Source organism: Lolium perenne, chromosome 7, assembly GCF_019359855.2.
Source record: "Lolium perenne isolate Kyuss_39 chromosome 7, Kyuss_2.0, whole genome shotgun sequence".
Classification (NCBI taxonomy): domain Eukaryota; kingdom Viridiplantae; phylum Streptophyta; class Magnoliopsida; order Poales; family Poaceae; genus Lolium; species Lolium perenne.
This window is the reverse complement of record NC_067250.2, coordinates 90,547,188-90,570,214: the sequence shown is the minus strand read 5'-3', so window position 1 is coordinate 90,570,214 and position 23,027 is coordinate 90,547,188. Positions and strand designations below refer to the sequence as shown.

At 47.8% G+C, this 23,027-nt stretch overlaps 1 long non-coding RNA gene across 2 annotated transcripts; it reads left to right on the top strand.

The window, feature by feature from the left end:
- The first annotated feature begins 858 nt into the window (after positions 1-858).
- On the top strand, positions 859-3,012 carry LOC127312827 (uncharacterized). 2 transcript variants are annotated; one of them, XR_007858609.2, is made up of 5 exons: positions 859-1,493; positions 1,707-1,794; positions 1,862-2,027; positions 2,152-2,256; positions 2,448-3,012. It is a non-coding gene; the product is annotated as an uncharacterized lncRNA (long non-coding RNA). The 2 variants fall into 2 exon arrangements; XR_007858608.2 differs by having other exon boundaries at positions 2,430-3,012.
- Positions 3,013-23,027: the final 20,015 nt, after the last annotated feature.

Sequence of the window (23,027 nt, the reverse complement as noted above, 5' to 3'; positions counted from 1 at the left end):
ATATGCAGCAAATTTATAACTCTCCGGTATATCTTTATGGTGCCTCTGCACACCATGTTCTTGTTCTTCCTCTAGAATCTGTTCTGGCTCCGCATCATGTTCTTGTTCTTGGTGTTCTTCTTCTGGAACATGTCCTAGCTGAGCAGCATGTTCTGGAGTATGCGGACTGAAGTCGAGATCCAGATCCCTCCCTGCATCATCCTGCTCTTGTGGAGGAGTTAAATTGATATCAAAGAGGAGGACCATTTTCTCCTATTGTGGACTGGGCGAGCTGCAGAAAAGATAGAACAGAGTCATTACAACCATAAAGTTTATGTAGCTAGAAGTTAGAGATAACACATTTGTTCCCTACTTGCATGTACAGATTCCAGGTCGCATAAATAATTGGGAATAACTTTAGTTGTATGTTAACATGAAGGTACTTGCTGCATTCTGCACTTTTGATTGAAGAAACATTCTGCACTTTGTCCTTCTTCAGTTTATCATGGATGCATATTAAGACACTAAATAAACTATAAATCCAGTTTGCTACTATGGAAAATTGAAAATATTGCGGTTTGAGAACATACAGTCCTGCCTAGCCTAAAGCTCTGTTTATTTGTCGTCCATGGATAAATTGATCAACCTAGCTGTGCCCGGGACGATTGATGAGAGAGCCATCAATAAGAAGAGGGTTAAATTAAAAATGACTGATCCTAGACCTGATTTCTCCATGTTACAGCCTCATCTAGTTCTCGGGTTGATATCTCAAATCATAAAGGTATATCCTGTAAGTTTCAGCCGACACTACTATCTATCATGCAGACTACACAGTACAAGTGTAAAGCCATCTTAAGACCACAGTTAATTATGATTTATTTGTGCATAGGAGTTCAATTTTTATTTGTGCATTTACTTGTTAGGGTAAGTCTTGATTGTTCATGTGATGCCTCTATGCAAATATTCCTTTGATTCAGTTCAGTTCAGTTCAGTCATTTAGATTGTTAGTTTTAAATTAGGTTGAGTATCTTTGAGAAGTAAAGCATATTGTGTAGCTAATATTAGCAATGGTTCAAGTCACCAGTACTGTAAAACAACTAGCTCTTGGCATATGCCAGAATTTGACACATTTATGCCAGTACTGTAAAAGCAAACACAATTTCCACTGCAAGTTGTGAAATGTTGCCTTACTCATGTATGTTTCTCACCTTGCGCTACTTACTACCCAGTTCCTAACTTTTTTGTTTTTATCTTGGTGATTTAGGCGAAAGGAAATGACTACCGTTCCGGGTTCTCTGGTCTGGGAGCTTGTCAAGAAGAACAACTGCTTCCTGATCAAGCAGTTCGGCAACAGCAACATCAAGGTGCAGTTCAGCAAGGAGCCCAACAACCTCTACAATGTCCACTCCTATAAGTTCTCTGGTCCGTAGCTGCCTGTGCTGTTTAAACCCTTCTGTACCTATAGATCCAGTGTGGTGCTTACCGATGAGCTCCGCGACAAGATCGTCAAGCAGGTACACCGGTCACCGTCTGATTTTTGTTTCTCGTAAGAATGCTGAGTCTCCTGTGTTCTCCTTAGTTAGCACCTTCATGGTGTCATACGTAGATACAAATGCAATCTCTGTAGTCAGTGTCCAAAAGCATCTTCTAATCCTGCATTCGCGCAATACACAAACCATATTCTGAATGGTGTGATTATCTGAAAGTGAACTGTTTCGAATTTGCAGGTGGAGTACTACTTCAGCGATGAGAACCTTCCGACGGATGAGTTTATGTTGAAATTTGTCAAAAAGAACAAGGATGGCTTTGGTAATGGTAAGTACTCTGTCATTTCTTCAGGACATCTGCGTCGCCTGTTCTGAGACTGCATAACCTTTTGCAGAGGCCACAGGTTCTGCTACAGGAAGAGTGGCAAGGATGATAGCAGCCAGGACCCCATGACCCAACCTGTCAGCTCGCCCTTGAGCAGACAGAGCCTGTCCACGCTCACAGGGTTCTTCCTGAAGAACCAGGAGTTCCGCAAGATGGCCAAGGCTGTCAAGAACCAGGTAATAACACTACTCCTTGTTTGTGCATGTGCTCTTTACTTCCAACATTTTTACTGCTGGTCTAAAACATATGGAACTCTAATAACCGCCAATATTATGCTGGTCCTGGTGTTTCATTTGATAGAGCCTTGTCTGGCACATGGAGCTGAAAGATCAAGTGGTACTGAAAGTCTGAGACAACATGGGGTACGATAGATACAGCAATTTCCTCCCAGGACATGGTAAAAAGGTCAGCATTACAAGCTCCATATATTTTTACAACATTGAAAAATAGATCCCACCTACGGGAAGCCATCTTGCATCTGTTAATGCCCAACGCTGGTATGCGTACCATGTCCATGTTGCATCTTGGATCTGTTAATGCCTAGCGCTAGTAATTTTGCAGCTCTGACAGAAAAACAGGTGGTGTCATTTTTGCAGAGACAAGGTTCTCACCGGCAGGGCCCCCGTCCCCGGCGGGTTGGTTGCAGAATGTAGCAGCAGCAGCACGATCGACCGGCGGCAGCAGCCGTTGCGAGCTGCTCCTGCGTGTCCCCCGTCCACGGCGGAGCAGGGCGACGTCCCGGACCACGACGCGAGGGGCACGGATGGGACGGCCGCGAGCGCGGACGAAGGCGGCGCAGCGGCGGCGGAGTGGGTCTCTAGGAAGAGGAGGCCAAACCTCGACGGCCGCCGGACGACCTCGACGGCGCAGTTGGTGTCGAGGAAGAGGAGCTCGGTGAGGTCGCCCACGAGGCCTTCGCAGGGAAAGGAGAAGCGATCGGCCGGCGGGCCCTCCGCGGGAGCCTCCCGACACCGAGCGGATCCGCCCCGAACTCCCTCTCGCCGGGGAGCTGCGGACGGCAGCGCTGCGCCGTCGGCCTCCTCCTTGAGGAAGACGACTCTAAATTTGGACCTGATTGAAAATTATTTTGAATTCGCAAGGGGGTTATTGTAAAAACAACTTATAACACTCGCCCGAACAGTAATTCGGGTCGGAGGGAGTACATAAGATGTGACGGAATAAAAATATAGTTTCAGGGGAGGAACCTGATAATGTTGTCGATGAAGAAGGGGATGCCTTGGGCATCCCCAAGCTTAGACGCTTGAGTCTTCTTGATATATGCAGGGGTGAACCACCGGGGCATCCCCAAGCTTAGAGCTTTCACTCTCCTTGATCATATTGTATCATTCTCCTCTCTTGATCCTTGAAAACTTCCTCCACACCAAACTCGAAACAAACTCATTACAGGATTAGTGCATAATCAAAATTCACATATTCAGAGGTGACACAATCATTCTTTATACTTCTGGACATTGCACAAAGCTACTGAAAGTCAATGGAACAAAGAAATCCATCTAACATAGCAAAACATGCAATGCAAAATAAAAGGCAGAATCTGTCAAAACAGAACAGTTCGTAAAGACGAATTTTTAACAGGCCTGAAACTGCCTGAAACTGCTAAAACTAATGAAAGTTGCGTACATATCTGAGGATCACTCACGTAAATTGGCATAATTTTCTGAGTTACCTACAGAGAATTTTACCCAGATTCGTGACAGCAAAGAAAACTGTTTCTGCGCAGTAATCCAAATCTAGTATCTTACTTCTATTAGAGACTTTACTTGGCACAACAATGCAATAAAACTAAGATAAGGAGAGGTTGCTACAGTAGTAAACAACTTCCAAGACTTAAATATAAAATAAAAGTACTGTAGTAAAAACATGGGTTGTCTCCCATAAGCGCTTTTCTTTAACGCCTTTCAGCTAGGCGCAGAAAGTGTGTATCAAGTATTATCAAGAGATGAAGCATCAACATCATAATTTGTTCTAATAATAGAATCAAAAGGTAACTTCATTCTCTTTCTAGGGAAGTGTTCCATACCTTTCTTGAGAGGAAATTGATATTTAATATTACCTTCCTTCATATCAATGGTAGCACCAACAGTTCGAAGAAAAGGTCTTCCCAATATAATGGGACAAGATGCATTGCATTCAATATCCAAGACAACAAAATCAACGGGGACAAGGTTATTGTTAACGGTAATGCGAACATTATCAATTCTCCCCAAAGGTTTCTTTGTAGAGTTATCAGCAAGATTAACATCCAAATAACAATTTTTCAATGGTGACAAGTCAAGCATATCATAAATTTTCTTAGGCATAACAGAAATACTTGCACCAAGATCACATAAAGCATTACAATCAAAGTCATTGACCTTCATCTTAATGATGGGCTCCCAACCATCCTCTAGCTTCCTAGGAATAGAAGCTTCGCGATTTAGTTTCTCTTCTCTAGCTTTTATGAGAGCATTTGTAATATGTTTTGTGAAAGCCAAATTTATAGCACTAGCATTAGGACTCTTAGCAAGTTTTTGTAAGAACTTTATAACTTCAGAGATATGACAATCATCAAAGTCTAAACCATTATAATCTAAAGCAATGGGATCATTGTTCCCAATGTTGGAAAAAATTTCAGCAGTTTTATCACAGGCAGTTTCAGTAGTTTTAGCAGTTTCAGGCAGTTTTTCGCGCTTTGCATTAGAAGTGGAAACATTGCTAACACCAATTCTTTTATTATTATTAGTAGGAGGTGCAGCAACATGTGGAGCATTAGCATTACTAGTGGTAGTAATAGTCCAAACTTTAGCTACATTATTCTCTTTAGCTAGTTTTTCATTTTCTTCTCTTTCCCACCTAGCATGCAGTTCAGCCATTAATCTTATATTCTCATTAATTCTAACTTGGATGGCATTTGCTGTAGTAACAATTTTATTTTCATTATCCCTATTAGGCATAACTTTCGATTTCAAAAGATCAACATCAGCAGCAAGACTATCAACTTTAGAAGCAAGTATATCAATTTTCCCAAGCTTTTCTTCAACAGATTTGTTAAAAGCAGTTTGTGTACTAATAAATTCTTTAAGCATGGCTTCAAGTCCAGGGGGTGTATTCTTATTATTGTTGTAAGAATTCCTATAAGAATTACCATAGCCGTTGCCATTATTATAAGGATATGGCCTATAGTTGTTACTAGAATTGTTCCGGTAAGCATTGTTGTTGAAATTATTATTTTTAATGTAGTTTACATCAACATGTTCTTCTTGTGCAACCAATGAAGCTAATGGAACATTATTAGGATCAATATTTATCCTATCATTCACAAGCATAGACATAATAGCATCAATCTTATCACTCAAGGAAGAAGTTTCTTCGACAGAATTTACCTTCTTACCTTGTGGAGCTCTTTCCGTGTGCCATTCAGAGTAATTAATCATCATATTATCAAGAAGCTTTGTTGCTTCACCAAGAGTGATGGACATAAAGGTACCTCCAGCAGCTGAATCGAATAGGTTCCGCGAAGAAAAATTCAGTCCTGCATAAAAGGTTTGGATGATCATCCAAGTAGTCAGTCCATGGGTTGGGCAATTTTTAACCAAAGATTTCATTCTTTCACATGCTTGTGCAACATGCTCAGTATCTAATTGTTTAAAATTCATTATGCTACTCCTCAAAGATATAATTTTAGCAGGGGGATAATATCTACCAATAAAAGCATCCTTGCATTTAGTCCATGAATCAATACTATTCTTAGGCAGAGATAGCAACCAATCTTTAGCTCTTCCTCTTAGTGAGAAAGGGAACAATTTTAATTTTATTATGTCACCATCTACATCTTTATACTTTTGCATTTCACAAAGTTCAACAAAATTATTGAGATGGGCAGCAGCATCATCAGAACTAACACCAGAAAATTGCTCTCGCATAACAAGATTTAGTAAAGCAGGTTTAATTTCAAAGAATTCCGCTGTAGTAGCGGGTGGAGCAATAGGTGTGCATAAGAAATCATTATTATTTGTGGTTGTGAAGTCACACAACTTAGTATTCTCAGCAGTATTCATTTTAGCAATAGTAAATAAAGTAAACTAGATAAAGTAAATGCAAGTAACTAATTTTTTTGTGTTTTTGATATAGCAAACAAGATAGTAAATAAAGTAAAACTAGCAACTAATTTTTTTGTGTTTTGATTTAGTGCAGCAAACAAGGTAGTAAATAAAATAAAGAAAGACAAAAACAAATTAAAGAGATTGGATTGTGAAGACTCCCCTTGCAGCGTGTTTTGATCTCCCCGGCAACGGCGCCAGAAAATATGCTTGATGGCGTGTAACTCACATGTTCGTTGGGAACCCCAAGAGGAAGGTATGATGCGCACAGCAGCAAGTTTTCCCTCAGAAAGAAACCAAGGTTTATCGAACCAGTAGGAGCCAAGAAGCACGTTGAAGGATGATGGCGGCGGAGTGTAGTGCGGCGCAACACCAGGGATTCCGGCGCCAACGTGGAACCTGCACAACACAACCAAAGTACTTTGCCCCAACGAAACAGTGAGGTTGTCAATCTCACCGGCTTGCTGTTACAAAGGATTAGATGTATAGTGTGGATGATGATTGTTTTACGCGAAGAACAAGAAAACAAGTATTGCAGTAGATTGTATTCGATGTAAAAGAATGGACCGGGGTCCACAGTTCACTAGAGGTGTCTCTCCCATAAGATAAATAGCATGTTGGGTGAACAAATTACAGTTGGGCAATTGACAAATAGAGAGGGCATGACAATGCACATACATGATATGATGAATATTGTGAGATTTAATTGGGCATTACGACAAAGTACATAGACCGCTATCCAGCATGCATCTATGCCTAAAAAGTCCACTTTCAGGTTATCATCCGAACCCCTTCCAGTATTAAGTTGCAAAACAACAGACGATTGCATTAAGTATGGTGCGTAATGTAATCAATAACTACATCCTCGGACATAGCATCAATGTTTTATCCCTAGTGGCAACAGCACATCCACAACCTTAGAACTTTCTGTCACTGTCCCAGATTTAATGGAGGCATGAACCCACTATCGAGCATAAATACTCCCTCTTGGAGTTACTAGCAAAAACTTGGCCAGAGCCTCTACTAACAACGGAGAGCATGCAAGATCATAAACAACACATAGGTAATAGATTGATAATCAACATAACATAGTATTCTCTATCCATCGGATCCCAACAAACGCACATGTAGCTTTACAGATAGATGATCTTGATCATGTTAGGCAGCTCACAAGATCCGACAATGAAGCACAATGAGGAGAAACAACCATCTAGCTACTGCTATGGACCCATAGTCCAGGGGTGAACTACTCACTCATCAATCCGGAGGCGACCATGGCGGTGTAGAGTCCTCCGGGAGATGAATCCCCTCTCCGGCAGGGTGCCGGAGGCGATCTCCTGAATCCCCCGAGATGGGATTGGCGGCGGCGGCGTCTCAGTAAGGTTTTCCGTATCGTGGCTCTCGGTACTGGGGGTTTCGCGACGAAGGCTATTTGTAGGCGGAAGGGCAGGTAAAGGGGCGTCACGAGGGGCCCACACCACAGGCCGGCGCGGCCAGGGCCTGGGCCGCGCCGCCCTGGTGTGTCGCCACCTCGTGGCCCCACTTCGACTCTCCCTCGGTCTTCTGGAAGCTTCGTGCAAAAATAGGACCCTGGGCTTTGATTTCGTCCAATTCCGAGAATATTTCCTTACTAGGATTTCTGAAACCAAAAACAGCAGAAAACAGCAACTGGCTCTTCGGCATCTCGTTAATAGGTTAGTGCCGGAAAATGCATAATAATGACATATAATGTGTATAAAACATGTGAGTATCATCATAAAAGTAGCATGGAACATAAGAAATTATAGATACGTTTGAGACGTATCACTGTCCAGCCGGCTTGTCCGGCTTGAGCTTGCGCCGGTGGCGCGCGAATCTCGGCGCCGGCTTGGTGCTGGCGAGGAGGACTGGGCGGTGTCCCTGGGGCCGTCTTTATCGTTGCCTGCGGCACCATGAGCGTGAGAAGCTCTGGGAGCGTTGGCGTACCTGGGGCTCTTCGCCTGTTCGGCTGCCGCGTGGCACAGCTCAGCCACCCGCCTCGTTTGGCGGCGTAGCTCTTCTCCTTGGAGGAGGTTCAACTCTTCTGCGGCGGCTTCGGCTACGCGCATGTTCTTGTCGGGGGTGTTGTAGATCGGCAGCTCCGCGGATGAAGCCGGTGCTTCTGCGCCGTCGCGGTCGATTTCGGCGGCTAGGCCGCCTCCTCTCCGGTGAATTAAGCCGGCTCGACTGGGGTTGTTGCCGCCTGGGGTGAAGCCGTGGGCGCGGTCGTACTCGCGCCGGGTGATTTCCAGCTGGCACTTGGCAGCGGCCAGCTCGTCAGCCTGCTTGAGGAGGAGCTGGCGGTGCGCCTCCAGATCCGCCTCGATGGCAGTGGGGTCGGCGCCGGCGGTGAGTGGTGAGCTCAGCTTGGCCCGGACTTCTTCCAGCCGGGATGGTGGCGCGGGCTGCTTCGGGCCCGAGCCGGATGCGTGGGGGTCGACGTTGCGCTCCAGGTTGGGGCCGCGAACGCGCGTGGACTTGGTGGGCTGCTCCTCACCGACCGTCATGACTTGCACGATGCAGGGGTTGGCGAGGGCGTTGCTGGCGCCGGCTCCTGGGGGAGGGCTTGCACAGCGCAGCACCTGCCGCGGGTAGCACGGCGGTGCGACGATTGCGACGTAGACGTCGTGTCCACCGAAGGAGATGACGCTGCCGCCGGCAGGTAATGGCCTGTCGGCAAAGCAGCCAGCGTTGTCGCTGAAGCAGTCGAGGGAGCCGAATCTCCAGATCAACCCTGAAGCGACTCGCTCGCCGGTGGTGATGGTGAGGCCCGTCCGGATGAAGACACCGGCCGCAAACGCTGAAGGCCCCACCTCGTGGTATCGTTACGGCATATGCCATAGGATGGCTAAAGAGAGTGGTTCCTAATATGGTCTACGGTGGTATCCGGATGCGGGTATGGGCACGAGCGACACGACGACGTACCCAGGTTCGAGGCCCTCCGGTGGAGGTAACACCTCTACTCCTACTATGAGTGTATATGATAGTATCACAGTACAATGGTTCTCCTAGAGCTGTATCCGGCTGCCCCTGGGAGGTTAAGGTAGACGAAGGTCTCTCTCACAGGGCAGCGCTAAGACTAGAATGAGAAGTGATCGATCCCCTGCACGAGAGGGGGTAGTGCAGCTTATATAGGCGCTGGCACTTTACATAGAAGTCCCTATGACCTACTGGCCGGCTGGCCAGCTCCGGCTCCTCGCTCCTTCTCGAGGCGCCGTTGTCAGGAGCCGTTGGGCGTGCGAGCCCTGTCTTGTCGCCTGCCTGAAGTCAGCGGTATGGAGAGGAGGTGTCCCTGTCGCCATCATGACCTGTAGCCGTACGGCGCCATGATGCCTTGTCCGGCGGAGGCACTGTTGCTCTACAGTGCCCCGCCCTTTACGGAAGGTGAGATCATCGTGGACTTTAGGAGCCGGACTACCCTTCCAGTTCCTTCTCCTGCAAGCCTCACCAACCCGGACCATGTCAGGGAGATACAAACCAAGCCGGATATGGCAAGTTGAAGCCAGCCCAGCCACAGCGCAGTCGGCTGTGGCCAGGCAAGCGTGGACTCTGAACCAGCTGGCTCCCCGGCCAGCCGGCCACGGCTCCAGCCGGCTGCTCCTCAGCCGGCCTTTGCCGCGGGCCGGCAGGCCTTGAGCCGGTTGTTCTCAGTCCTTTACCCTACCCGGGGTCTTCCCCCCGACACCGCCTCATAAATACTTATTTCTGTGGCGCACTCCGTCCTATGTGCCACAGAAATAGTGGAACCTATGATTGGGGGTGGCAGGGTGTGGGCCCCACCTTGTTTCTGTGGCGCATATATTATCGCTGCGCCACAAAAATAAGCTACTTTTGTGGCGCACCGTGCCAGGTGCGCCATAAAACCACTTTCTGTGGCGCATATTTGGCTAGTGCGCCACAAAAATAAGATCTCACCTATAAGGCTTTTCCTACTAGTGTTAAAGAAGATCCGATACCAGATGCAGACTCCAGCAAGGGTGCTTCTTCTTCCAAACCTGCGGCTGAAGAGCCTGAAGATACCTCGGCTGAAGCTACGGCTAATGATGCCACAAAGAAATTAACACTAAGTGGTGCTCATGGTACGCCTGCAACGCACCCTCACTTATTCCCGGTTCTTCATAAAGCTCCCCTACACCAGCGTCACAAGGAAGTGACACACTTAATGAACGAAGTGTCACTACTAGAAAACAGGCAATCAATGGCGCACCACTATTTCCCATCAATTGTGCACTGCTTGTGCGCCCCTATAATCACGTCACTGCTAACTTTTAGTAGTGGCGCGGTGCGCCACTACTAATCTGTGTAGCAATGGCGCACTACCTCATGCTCCACTAGTAGGCTATATATGCGCCACTGCTGAATAAGTACGGTGCGCCTCTCCTGACTACATAGGGTGCGCCACTACTGCATTTGTATGGTGGGCCACTGCTGCATTTGTAGGGTGCGTGTGACACCCCGAAACCGGTATTCTGAGGATTTCAGCGATCCCGCCGAAATCCGCACGATATCGATTCAGAGACGCCCTCCGACACAACGTGCGCGACGAATCACACACGTGATGCCAGAGGAATTAACACGAGTGATAACATTACAACAGGATTACAATAGAGTCCACAAGATACATATATGACAACAACGACTCCAACGAGTCAAGATACAAATATACAATACAAACGTCCAAATCATACATAAGATCAAATACGTCCGAGTACGGACAATATACAAATTGGACTAAGAGTCCTGAAGATAACCAGTTGCGTCCATAACCCTGCCCAGGCCAAGCCGGAAGGGTAACCTTGCTAACGTCGTCATCTTGTACCTGTCGAAGTCGGGCCATCGGTTGCCGACAAAAGGGAGGAAACAAAAGAGAAAGAGAAAATGTGAGGGTAAGTACCAAGGAACGAACTCCAGCACGTACTTAGCGAGACAAGAAATGGCTATGCTCGCCTGGCAAATATATCACCTGGGGCTATATGGTAGGTTTAGCGGCAACAAATCTATAACCAATAGAGACGCGCTACAACATACATCTAATCAGAGGAGATAAGAGAGCGCACAAGGTAACAAATAAATACTACACAAATATAACCCAGCCAAATACACATATCCCCTTCAACAAAGCGAAGAAGCAATGTAAAAGGCACTCCACGGTTGACAATTTTATTAGATATTGGTTGTAGTAATGCTATATTACTATACAAGTTATTAGCAAATTATTAGCATCAACATAAAGGTGTAAGTTGTTCTATGATCGAGTTAAACAGCTCCAAGTCATCCATAACCGCGGACATAGCTTATCGACAAGATGTACACCCTGCAGGGGGTGCCCAAATGTAACCATACACATGCTCGACCCACTTACTGTTGGAGATATGCCCAAGAGGCAATAATAAAAGTGGTTATTATATATATCTTTGTGTTTATGATAAATGTTTATATACCATGCTATAATTGTATTAACCGAAACATTGATACATGTGTGTTATGTAAACAACAATGAGTCCCTAGTAAGCCTCTTAACTAGCTTGTTGATTAATAGATGATTAGTTTCATAATCATGAACATTGGATGTTATTAATAACAAGGTTATATCATTATATGAATGATGTAATGGACACACCCAATTAAGCATAGCATAAGATCACGTCATTAAGTTATTTGCTATAAGCTTTCGATACATAGTTACCTAGTCCTTTCGACCATGAGATCATGTAAATCACTTATACCGGAAAGGTACTTTGATTACATCAAACGCCACTGCGTAAATGGGTGGTTATAAAGGTGGGATTAAGTATCCGGAAAGTATGAGTTGAGGCATATGGATCAACAGTGGGATTTGTCCATCCCGATGACGGATAGATATACTCTGGGCCCTCTCGGTGGAATGTCGTCTAATGTCTTGCAAGCATATGAATAAGTTCATAAGAGACCACATACCACGGTACGAGTAAAGAGTACTTGTCAGGAGAGACGAGGTTGAACAAGGTATAGAGTGATACCGATGATCAAACCTCGGACAAGTAAAATATCGCGTGACAAAGGGAATTGGTATCGTATGTGAATGGTTCATTCGATCACTAAGTCATCGTTTAATATGTGGGAGCCATTATGGATCTCCAGATCCCGCTATTGGTTATTGGTCGGAGAGAGTTCTCACCCATGTCCACATAGTTCGCGAACCGTAGGGTGACACATTTAAGGTTTGATGTTGTAATAGTAGAACTTGAATATGGAATGGAGTTCGAAGTATTGTTCGAAGTCTCGGATGGGATCCCGGACATCACGAGGAGTTCCGGAATGGTCCGGAGAATAAGATTCATATATAGGAAGTCATATTCCAAGTTTGGAAATGATCCGGTGCATTTATGGAAGGTTCTAGAAGGTTCTAGAAAAGTCCGGAAGAAATCACTTTGGAAGGCGGAGTCCCGAAGGGACTCCACCTCCCATGGCCGGCCAACCCTAGGTGGGGGAGTCCAAGGTGGACTCCACCAAGGTGGCCGGCCACCCCCCACATGGAAGGGTGGGAATCCCACTTGAGGTGGGAGTCCCACCTTGGGTAGGTTTCCCTACTACATGGAAGGTTTTGGTTTGGGGTCTTATTCGAAGACTTGTAGTCCAACACTTGGGGTTCCACCTATATAATGAGGGGCATAGGGGAGGGGGCCGGCCACCACAAGCCCTCAAGCTGGCCGCACCCCATAGTGGTCGGCCACCCCCTCTCCCAAACCCTAGCCGCCCCCTCTCCTCCACCTCTCCCGCAACGCTTAGCGAAGCTCCGCCGGAGATCTCCATCGACACGGCCACCATGCCGTCGTGCTGCCGGATTCAAGGAGGAGCTACTACTTCCGCTGCCCACTGGAACGTGGAGAAGGACGTCGTCTTCATCAACACCGAACGTGTGACCGAGTACGGAGGTGCTTCCCGATTGTGGCACCGTCCAGATCTTCTACGCGCTTTTTGAAAGCGGCAAGTGATCGTCTACCGCAGCAACAAGAGCCTCATCTTGTAGGCTTTGGAAATCTTCAAGGGTGAGACTCGTTCATCCCCTCGTTGCTCCCGTCTTCTAGATTGCATCTTGGCTTGGATTGCGTTCTCGCGGTAGGAATTTTTTTGTTTTCTATGCAACGTATCCCTACAGTGGTATCAGAGCCGTGTCTATGCATAGATGGTTGCACGAGTAGAACACAATGGTTTGTGGGCGTTGATGCTTATGTTGTCTTTAGTTTGAGTACTTTGCATCTTTGTGGCATAGTGGGATGAAGCAACTCGGGCTAACTTTACATGACCGCGTTCATAAGATTTGCTCCACGCTCGACATGCAACTTGTATTGCATAAGTGGCTTTGCGGGTGTCTGTCTCTCCTACTATAGTGAAGATTCAATTTACTCTTCTATTGACAACACTAGTATCACCGTTGTGGTTCATGTTCGTAGGTAGATTAGATCTCTCTCGAAAACCCTAAACCACGTAAAATATGCAAACCAAATTAGAGACGTCTAACTTGTTTTTGCAGGGTTTGGTGATGTGATATGGCCATAATGTGATGATGCATATGTATGAGATGATCATTATTGTATTGTGGCAACCGGCAGGAGCCTTATGGTTGTCTTTACACTACTAGGAAAAGGCCTAGCAGTAAGACTGCCAGCAGTGGCGCACCATGACTGCCGTGCGCCACTACTACTTAGTAGTGGCGCACCACAAAACGGTGGGCCACTGTTACAAAAGTAGTAGTGGCGCACCTTGGTTGTGGTGCGCCATAACTAAGTGCTGACAGGAGGCCAGGTCCCCCCCCAACCTAGTAGTGGCGCACGTCTCTGAGGTGCGCCACTGCTAAATTACTTACCTATGGCGCACGTTGGTGAGGGGCGCCACTGCTAGGAGGTGTCCAGAGCCCCTTTAGAGATGATAGGCTTAGCAATGGCGCACTTCAGTGGTGCGCCACTGCTACATAGCTTACCTATGGCGCATGGCATTCGGTGCGCCACTGCTAGGAGGTGGCCAGAGCCCCCTTTAGCGGTGAGAGGCTTAGCAGTGGCGCACCACCTAGCAGTGTGCCATTGCTATGTCACCCTAGCAGTGGCGCACGGCTAGGTGGTGCGCCACTGCTAACCTGGGACCATTTTCCAGCTTTTCCCCTCCACTCACATGTGCCACCCACTTTCCCCAAACACTCTTCCACCACCACCTCCCACCAAATCTGGATCTGGTCGTGTTTCTCCTCCTCCCCACCTCATTTTGACCTCTTCATTCACCCAAATTAAGTGGTAAACTTAATTTTCTTCGTAGGTAAGTAAGGGTGAAACTTTCTATAGCTCAATACCTACTCGATCAATCTCAACTTTTTTCCTCATCCAACACTCTCGGTCTCGCCGTATCGGTAACTTTGTTGGTTTTATGCTTTGTGTGTGACCGGTTACGATCGTCTTGCACACGTGTGTGTGCATATATGTTATGCGAAAGCTCCGCATGCATGTGTTGTGCATGCATGCGCGCGATCGAAGTGCATATGTGTGTGTTGTATGCAAAGCCTCCACATGCATGTGTTGTATATGCGAAGCCTCCACATGCATGTGTTGCATGTTTTTGTTTGCAGGGATTAGAAATGCGATGGAGTTGCCAATATTTTGCCAAAACGTTGATTCATTTCCGTTTCGGTGAATAATGGGCATACTACGCATATAAATATGTCCTATTTTTAGGGAAGGTCATGCCAAAATTTTCTTTTGGTATACTAAGATATCCATTTTCTCTATACCCGCAGGAGACCATGGTCCGCATGATGAGCGAAGGCGTTGTGGCTAGGTTTTTGAAAGCCGCAACGGCCGAGATGATTAAAAATAACCAAAAGGAGATAAGATGTCCGTGTCGAAGATGCAAGCTGACGAGCCTTATGGACCCTAAAGCCGATATGGTGCGGGACCACCTTCTCATGCGTGGTTTCATGGATGGCTATCGGTGGGAAGGCGACGAAGATGATTATGAATTTGTCCATGGGATTTCAACAAGAAATAAGAAAGGAGGTGAGCACCATGTAGAAGATCCCGGACATGATCAGGATGTAGAAGATCCCGAACATGATCAGGATGTAGAAGATCCTGGACCTGATGATGAGGAAGATCAAGATGGAGGTCATCATGATGATCATGAAGATGAAGACGCTGGACCATCGTCCATGGACTGGGTGCAGGACTCTTATCTTCAAGAGCTGCTTCTCAAGCAGACGAGTAACGCAAGAGCTGCCGCCCGAGAGAAAGCCAAGATGGATCAACTGGAGGTAGACGCGGTTACTCCATTGTATGAAGGATGCAGGCCGGAGGATACCCGCCTGAAAGTAACGCTCATGGCTCTGGAGATGAAGGTAAAGCACAAAATGACGGACACATCCTTCAACGACAACATGTCATTCTGGCACGAACGTCTTCCCAAAGGTAACACGTGTCCGACTAGTATCGAGGAGGCCAAGAAAATCGTGTGTCCTCTGGATTTACCGCATGTGAAATACCATGTGTGCTTGAACGATTGCATCATTTATCGGAACGAGCACGCGGAGTGTACCATATGTCCGGTGTGCGGCGTCAGTCGGTACAAGAAGGGGAAGAAAGCTCCTCGGAAGGTGGTGTGGTACTTTCCGATCACTCCTCGTCTGCAGCGGTATTTCGCGGATCCTAGGCAAGCAAAGCTAATGCGCTGGCACGCGGAGATGAGGAAGGGAGAAGATGACGCAGATGATCCGAAGAAAAAGAAAAAAGACAGGATGTTGAGACACCCTTCGGATGCTAGCCAGTGGAATGCGTTGAACCTCGAGTACCCAGTATTTGGGGACGATCCTAGGAACATAAGGCTGGGCGCGAGCACCGATGGAGTCAATCCGTTTGGCAGCCAGAGCAGCACGCATAGCACCTGGCCCGTGTTTGTGTGGATGTACAACCTCCCCCCCTGGTTGTGCATGAAGAGGAAGTACATTCAAATGAGTATGCTAATTGAAGGGCCGAAACAACCAGGGAACGACATCAGTCTGTATATGGGGCTTCTGAAAGAGGAGCTAGCCACGCTATGGGACACGCCTGCCAACACGTGGGACGCCGCCGTGGAAGAATATTTCCCTATGAGAGCCGCGTTGCTCACGACGGTGCACGACTTTCTCAGTTACGGATATGTCGCGGGGCAGGTGGTCTACGGATTCAATGCATGCGTCAGGTGCATGGACGACACAACGTACCGCCAGCTAGATAGAGATCCTGGGTCCTCAAAAACGGTGTTCATGAGACATCGAAGGTGGCTTCGCGAGGACGACCCATGGAGGAAACGCAGGGATCTGTTCGATGGTCAAGACGAACCACGAAGACGGCCACGTACGAGAAGCGGCGAGCAAATAGATGAGCTATTGAAAAATTCGAAAGAGTGCCCACCGCCGGGAAAGAAGCGAAAGGCGCCGGAGCCGCTGCTTAAGGTATGGAAGACGAGGTCTGTTTTCTGGGACTTGCCGTACTGGAAGATCCTCCGTGTGCCTCACAACCTTGATGTCATGCACATCACGAAGAACATGTGCGAGAGTCTGCTTGGTACCCTCCTCAACATGCCAGAGAAGACCAAAGATGGGCCGAAAGTAAGGTACGACTTGCAATCAATTGGGATCAGGGAGGAGCTTCACGCGGGACGCCCTAATGATGATGATGATGATGATGATGATGATGACGATGACGATGATGAGGTGGAGGACACGGAAAGTCGTCGCAAGGGCAAAAAGGCCAAAAAGATCGAATATTACTGCCCCCCCGCGTGCTTCACTCTAAGTCAGAAGGAGATCGAGCAGTTTTTCGACTGTCTCCTAGGAGTAAAACTTCCTTACGGTTACGCGGGGAAGATAAGCAGGTACCTAGACAAAGCGAAGCAGAGGTTCAGCGGGATGAAGTCTCACGACTGTCACATGCTGATGACGCAGATACTTCCGGTTGCAATCCGTGGGATCATGGACGCGCACGTCCGTGAAACGCTTTTTGGCCTATGCAACTTTTTTGATGTCATCTCTCGGAAGTCTGTTGGCGTGAGGCAACTTAGAAGGCTACAGGAAGAGATCGTGGTGATACTGTGCGAGCTTGAGATGTACTTCCCGCCCGCATTCTTCGACGTTATGGTGCATCTGCTGGTACATATAGTGGAGGATATCATCCAACTGGGGCCGACGTTCCTGCACAGCATGATGCCGTTCGAAAGGATGAATGGTGTCATCAAAGGGTACGTTCGCAACAGGGCACGTCCAGACGGAAGCATAGCCAAGGGCTTTCTGACCGAAGAGTGCATCTCCTTCTGCACGAGTTATCTAGAAATCGAGAATCCCGTCGGTCTGCCCGTAAACAGGCACCTCGGGAAGCTCGCTGGATGGGGTCACCGCGAGGGTAGCCGCGAAATGCATGTCGACTTCAAGGGTCGAATCGCCGACTTTGAAAGAGCAAACCTAGTCGCGCTACAACACATAGACGTGGTCGATCCTTGGGTGGTAGAGCACAAAACCTTCATCGCCACGACGTACAATGATCAGGGCCAACAGAGGACGGACAGAGATATAATCAAAGAGCACAACTCAACCTTCATGCGGTGGTTCAAGGACAAGATGCTGACGTACCCTATAGACGAGGATTCTTCTGCGGAAGAAAAACTCATCTTCGCCTTGTCACAGGGCGCCGAACACAACCTGATGACATTTCAGGCGTACGATATCAACGGCTACACATTCTACACCGAGGAAAAGGACATGAAGAGCGATTATCAGAACTCCGGGGTAACGATGGAGTCCTACACCGGTGACATCAAGCAGAGATACTACGGAAAGATCGAGGAGATCTGGGAGCTGAGCTACGCCGGAGAGAATGTGCCGATGTTCCGTGTCAGGTGGGCCAAGAACGTCGTAAAAGAAGACCGACATTTCACCACCATGGTTATACCCGAAGCCAAATCCAAGACAGCGGGCGCAAAGGTCACCGCGAAATATGAGCCATGGGTACTAGCTTCCCAAGTGGACCAGTGCTTCTTCATTACCGACCCGCAAAAGCCCAGCCGTGTTGTCGTGAGGAGAGGCAAAAGGAGCATCATCGGAATGGATGGAGCCGCCAACGAGCTAGACTTTGACCAGTACGGCGATCCGAAGATGGAAGATGACGACGACGATGATGAAGAACCATACACAACAAGAAGAAGCAGGACCACCCTACCTAAAGGCCGTCCATTCAAGAGAAGAAGTCTAGGAGTTCCGGGGCTAAATTATTCAACCGCGAGAAAGAAGGGCAAGAAGATTGTGAAAAGATAATTATGTATCATTTTCTTGTATGAATAATGGATGTCATATTGTTAATCTACACATTGTACCGATCAAAATAGACATATAATTCATATTTTTGGATATTTTCTAGATTCTATAGTATTTTAAATATTCTACATAATTATAATTATTTATGCCTTTTATTTTGGTGTATTGTGCTATTTATTATAGTGTTACATTAATTTAATTAAAAAGTGAAAAATTGGGGCCGCCAGGGTTCGAACCTGGCCGGCCAGGTTTGGCAAACCAACCAGGGGACAGAGCCACTGCGGTACTAATCGATTTATGTCAAACACTGGTCTGTTTGCGTTTTGACCCAAACCTATACTGGTAGTGGCGCACCCCTAGAGGTGCGCCATTGCTAAGCCTCATAGTGGCGCACCCCTAGAGGTGCGCTATTGCTAAGGGGGTCTGTGACTTAGACAAAAATCCCCCGTCCCGACCATCCTCCCCGTTCCCCACTCGATTCACCCTCTCCGACGGCCACCTCCCACCGGCGACGCCACCACTCCTCTCAAGCTCGCCGCGGAGCAGGAGGAGCACATCGGCGACAGTGTCAGGGGTGACCTCGCGCCGCCGCACCCGCTCCAGGCCACCCTCCAATCGGTAACCGCCGCGCCCTCCCCTCACTCTCCGATCCCCCCGTTCGTTCCAGGCATGTGAAACCCTAGCGCTGAATCCGTGTCGCGCGCGCAGGAGGGAAAGTTCTGGGACGACAAGAAGAAGTTCGGGGCGGAGGCCATCTACGGATCCGCCTTCAACATCTGCAGGGATCTCGACGCCCAAATCCTCTCCAGGTACTTCTAGTAGTTCTTCGCTCCTCGCCCTCCCCTCCCCTCCGATCCGATCTCCCCAACCTGCTAGAACGTGTCGGCCGTCGGACTCACGCGACCGTGGCCCCGTGCCTCATCCCTGATAAACTACCACGAGCACGCCCCAGCGCCTCTTCCCGACGCCCTCCCCCAATCGCCCCTGGTTCAACTTCTGTTCGATGACAGATAGCACTTCAGTTCACGGTGAGGCTGTGATAATGTGAATTTGGCAATAGCTTAATCATTGTGAGGGTAGTACTATTTAACGATTTGATTCCTCTGCGTTTTGGTACTTGTGGCATTCATGCTGAAACAAAGCAATAGTATGGGATACAGTGTAGTATCTGGTTACGTGATAGTTAGTTCATCTTGCAAATTTGTTCACTAGTAAGCTTTGTTACCTTCTGCTGCAATCCGTCATTGATCTTGATGTGGCTCCGTGATTTGCCTAGATTAATCACTGTGAGGTTTTGATTGAGCGGACTTGGTTGTAGCCTAATTCACTGTGAGATGAGTACTAGTCATTAATTTTCCTTTGCATTTGTATCTAATGTCTACCACAGACTCCCGCGGCGCCATTACTTCAGCTCAATGCACCCGTCGCTGCGGCGCCGCCCGGCACCGCGCCAACAAGTGGCCACTCCATCAGTTGCACGCCCGTAGCCGGCGGTGCCTCGACCTTAGCCGAGCTGGACGCCATCACGGTAACCAACCCTCGTCTCCGATGACTTCCATATCCATATCCTTGCCTTTGACTTGCCAGCCATCCCTAACGCCCTACATGTTTTCCGCAGAGCTCTGCCGTCGACGTCCCATGCACTCTCCTGCAGTTTGTGAACGGCGAGTTGATCGATGTTGCCAAGGCCAAAATCGTTCAACCGAGCAACCGTCAGTTACACGGTAGACCCATGCAACCCGACGTGTATAGGATTCAACTGGTCCGGGTGCTTAGCGGCTACGACGACGTGCTACCTCCCTTTCAACCCCATGGTGCCGACAAAGATGAGGTCCTTACCCTCCAGCATTGCTTCAATTGGTCCATGGTTTGGCCAAAGAGCCAGATTCGTTTGGGGGCGAGGGACACCACCCCACAGACAGCACCCCCAGCCGTGCCGGCGCCAAGCCATGGCAAGACCACCCCAACGGTGCCGCCATCAGCTGATGAGGACATGCATATGGCACAGGATCCGAACGATGGTCCAGACGAGGACAGTACGTTTGCCAACCTTGACTACAACTTCGATTTTGGGATGGACTACGATCTCAATAGCCAACCCTCTCAAGCTGCCGCCGAGGGGAAAACCTATTGCAACAAGCGGCGCCTATTCTGTTCTCAGGAGACGCCTCCAGCTGCCGACTTCACCGAGACTCAGCCGATAGCCGAGGTGAGATGTGTTATCAGTCCTAACACACTGAAGAAGGCTTGCGAAGAGGAGAATGCAGTCCTAGTAAATACGAAGCCGAAGGGACGGAAAAGAAAGAAGAAGGACGACAAGTCTGCCAGCCAGCCGGCACCTATCCGTGCTCAGGACGGGCCACCAGTGCCCAAGAATATCGAGTCGAGGGTGCATGTGTCGGGTGAGCGGATGCTAATTCAAAGATTGTACGATGCTGCACCCGGTCCTATGCGATCTCTGGTTGACGGTATTCAGTTTATGGAGGAGCGGCGTATCAGGGAGAAAGATCATGGATACCCAGTGTATGTTGCCAAGGTGCCCTCGGGCCATGGCTTTGTCGATAGTGGCTTCGCGGATAAGATCTTCCTGCGGTATGATGACATCTTCGCCACGCTGAACAGTTATCCGCTGCACTACACCTTCATTCGCCTATACTCGCTCAGCAAGGCGATGCGGATCATTAGAAACAACATCCCGGACATCGCGATAGCCGACCCCTTCTACATGCGTGCCGTCCACTTGGCCACCGCCGGAGACCGGTCAGTCGCGAGTGGATACCTCAAAGACTTCTTCCTAGCGAACCAGAAGAAGTGTAACCTCCTCCTGCCTGTATTTCCCGAGTAAGTCACCCCTCACCGTACCGGTCTTAACTCATGATTTTTTTAGATTTCAATCGTCATGTTCTTAAACATTATGTGTTCTATGCAGAGACAAAAGCTGCACACTCATCTCCATAACCCCGAAACATTCCGTGGCCACATACCTCGATGCGGACAGTAAGTCAACCACGGACTACACGAATGTCAAGGCCGTACTTGATGATGCTCTCAATGGCTACGTCAAAGCGAAAGGCCACATGCAGAGGCCAAATGTTAGGTACGGGAAGCATGTGTTCAAGCACCAAACAAAGTTTCCCTGCGTCAAGAAGCTGCCTTCTAGTAACAAGGATGCCTACTACGCCCTCTATCACATGAATAAGTTCATACGGGACCAGCAGCAGCTTACGCTACCTGAGCATCTCAGAGACTGGGCCAACAAATTGTCGCGGGTCCCTGACGACGGCATCAAGCAAGACTTCTTCCGCATCCAAGTAGAGTTTTGTGAAATCATCCATCAAGATGTCGTTACAAGCGCCGGGGAGTTCTACGCCGGCTATCAGCCGTCGAACAGTGACATAGACACAATGCTCCAAATGCAGGGTGACGACTACCGTTCATGGATGTGCTTGAAGAAAGGCGGCGGTTTTATCCACGCTCCGAGAAAGTCTTGATGTGCGAGCCTAGTTATGTAGTTGTGAACTAAAGACGAGCTTCTGTTGTAATAAACTTTATCCAGCACTTTACTTGCATGTCTGTTTGATTACTAGTTCGGCTATGTTTGTGATCTTATATATATGGCTCTGTCGTTTTCCGCACTTGATTTGGTCGTTAATTTTGTTTGCATATGCCGATGATTAGAATGGTTGGTCACTTGTACACTCGGGGGTGGAGCAAGCGAGCCTGGTGTGATGGCACAAATATCCATGTCTTGTGCATCCTACCTGGCCTCGCTTACTCCATCCCTGAATGTTAAAATTTGTTTTGACCAACAATGTATGAGGCCCTCGTCATTCCATTTGCTTTGGTTTTTCACAATGCCGATGATTAGAATGGTTGGTCACATGTACACTCCGGGGTGATGCCAGTGAGCCTGGTGTGATGGCACAAATATCAATCTCTTGTGCATCCTACCTGGCCTCACTGACGCCATCCCGGGATGTTCATATTTGTTTCGACCAACAATGTATGAGGCATATTCTATTTAGTTGATGCCACTTGGCTCTTTCTTCCATTTTAGTGCCGATGATTAGAATGTTCGGTCAACTGTACACTCCGGGGTGTCGCTAGTGAGCCTGGTGTGATGGCACAAATATCAATCTCTCGTGCATCCTACCTGGCCTCACTAACGCCATCCCGGGATGTTCATATTTGTTTCGACCAACAATGTATGAGGCATTCCATTTAGTTCATACTAGACACTTGTCTCTTATTTGAGTTGGCACTTCTTAATTGCATTGGCCGATGATTAAATTTTGTGGTCACTACACTTGGGGGAGGCGCTAGTGAGCCTGGTGCGATGACACAAGTATCAATCTCTTGTGCATCCTACTTGGCCTCGCTAACGCCTTCCCTAAATGTTAATATTTGTTTGGACCAACAATGTATGAGGCCCTTGTCATTCCATTTGCTTTGGTATCTCAAAATGCCGATGATTAGAATGTTTGGTCACCTATACACTTGGGGGAGGGGCCAGTGAACCTGGTGCGATGACACAAGTATCAATCTCTTGTGCATCCTACTTGGTTTCGCTGACCCCTTCCCTAAATGTTAATATTTGTTCCGACCAACAATGTATGAGGCATGCCTTTTAGTTCATACTACTTGGATCGTTTTTGAGTTTGCTCTTATTCGTTGCAAACATCTATGAGCGTGCACTAATGTTTCTTTGGCTTGTTCATATATGTGCAGATATGACGTGGTATGTCGTGTAC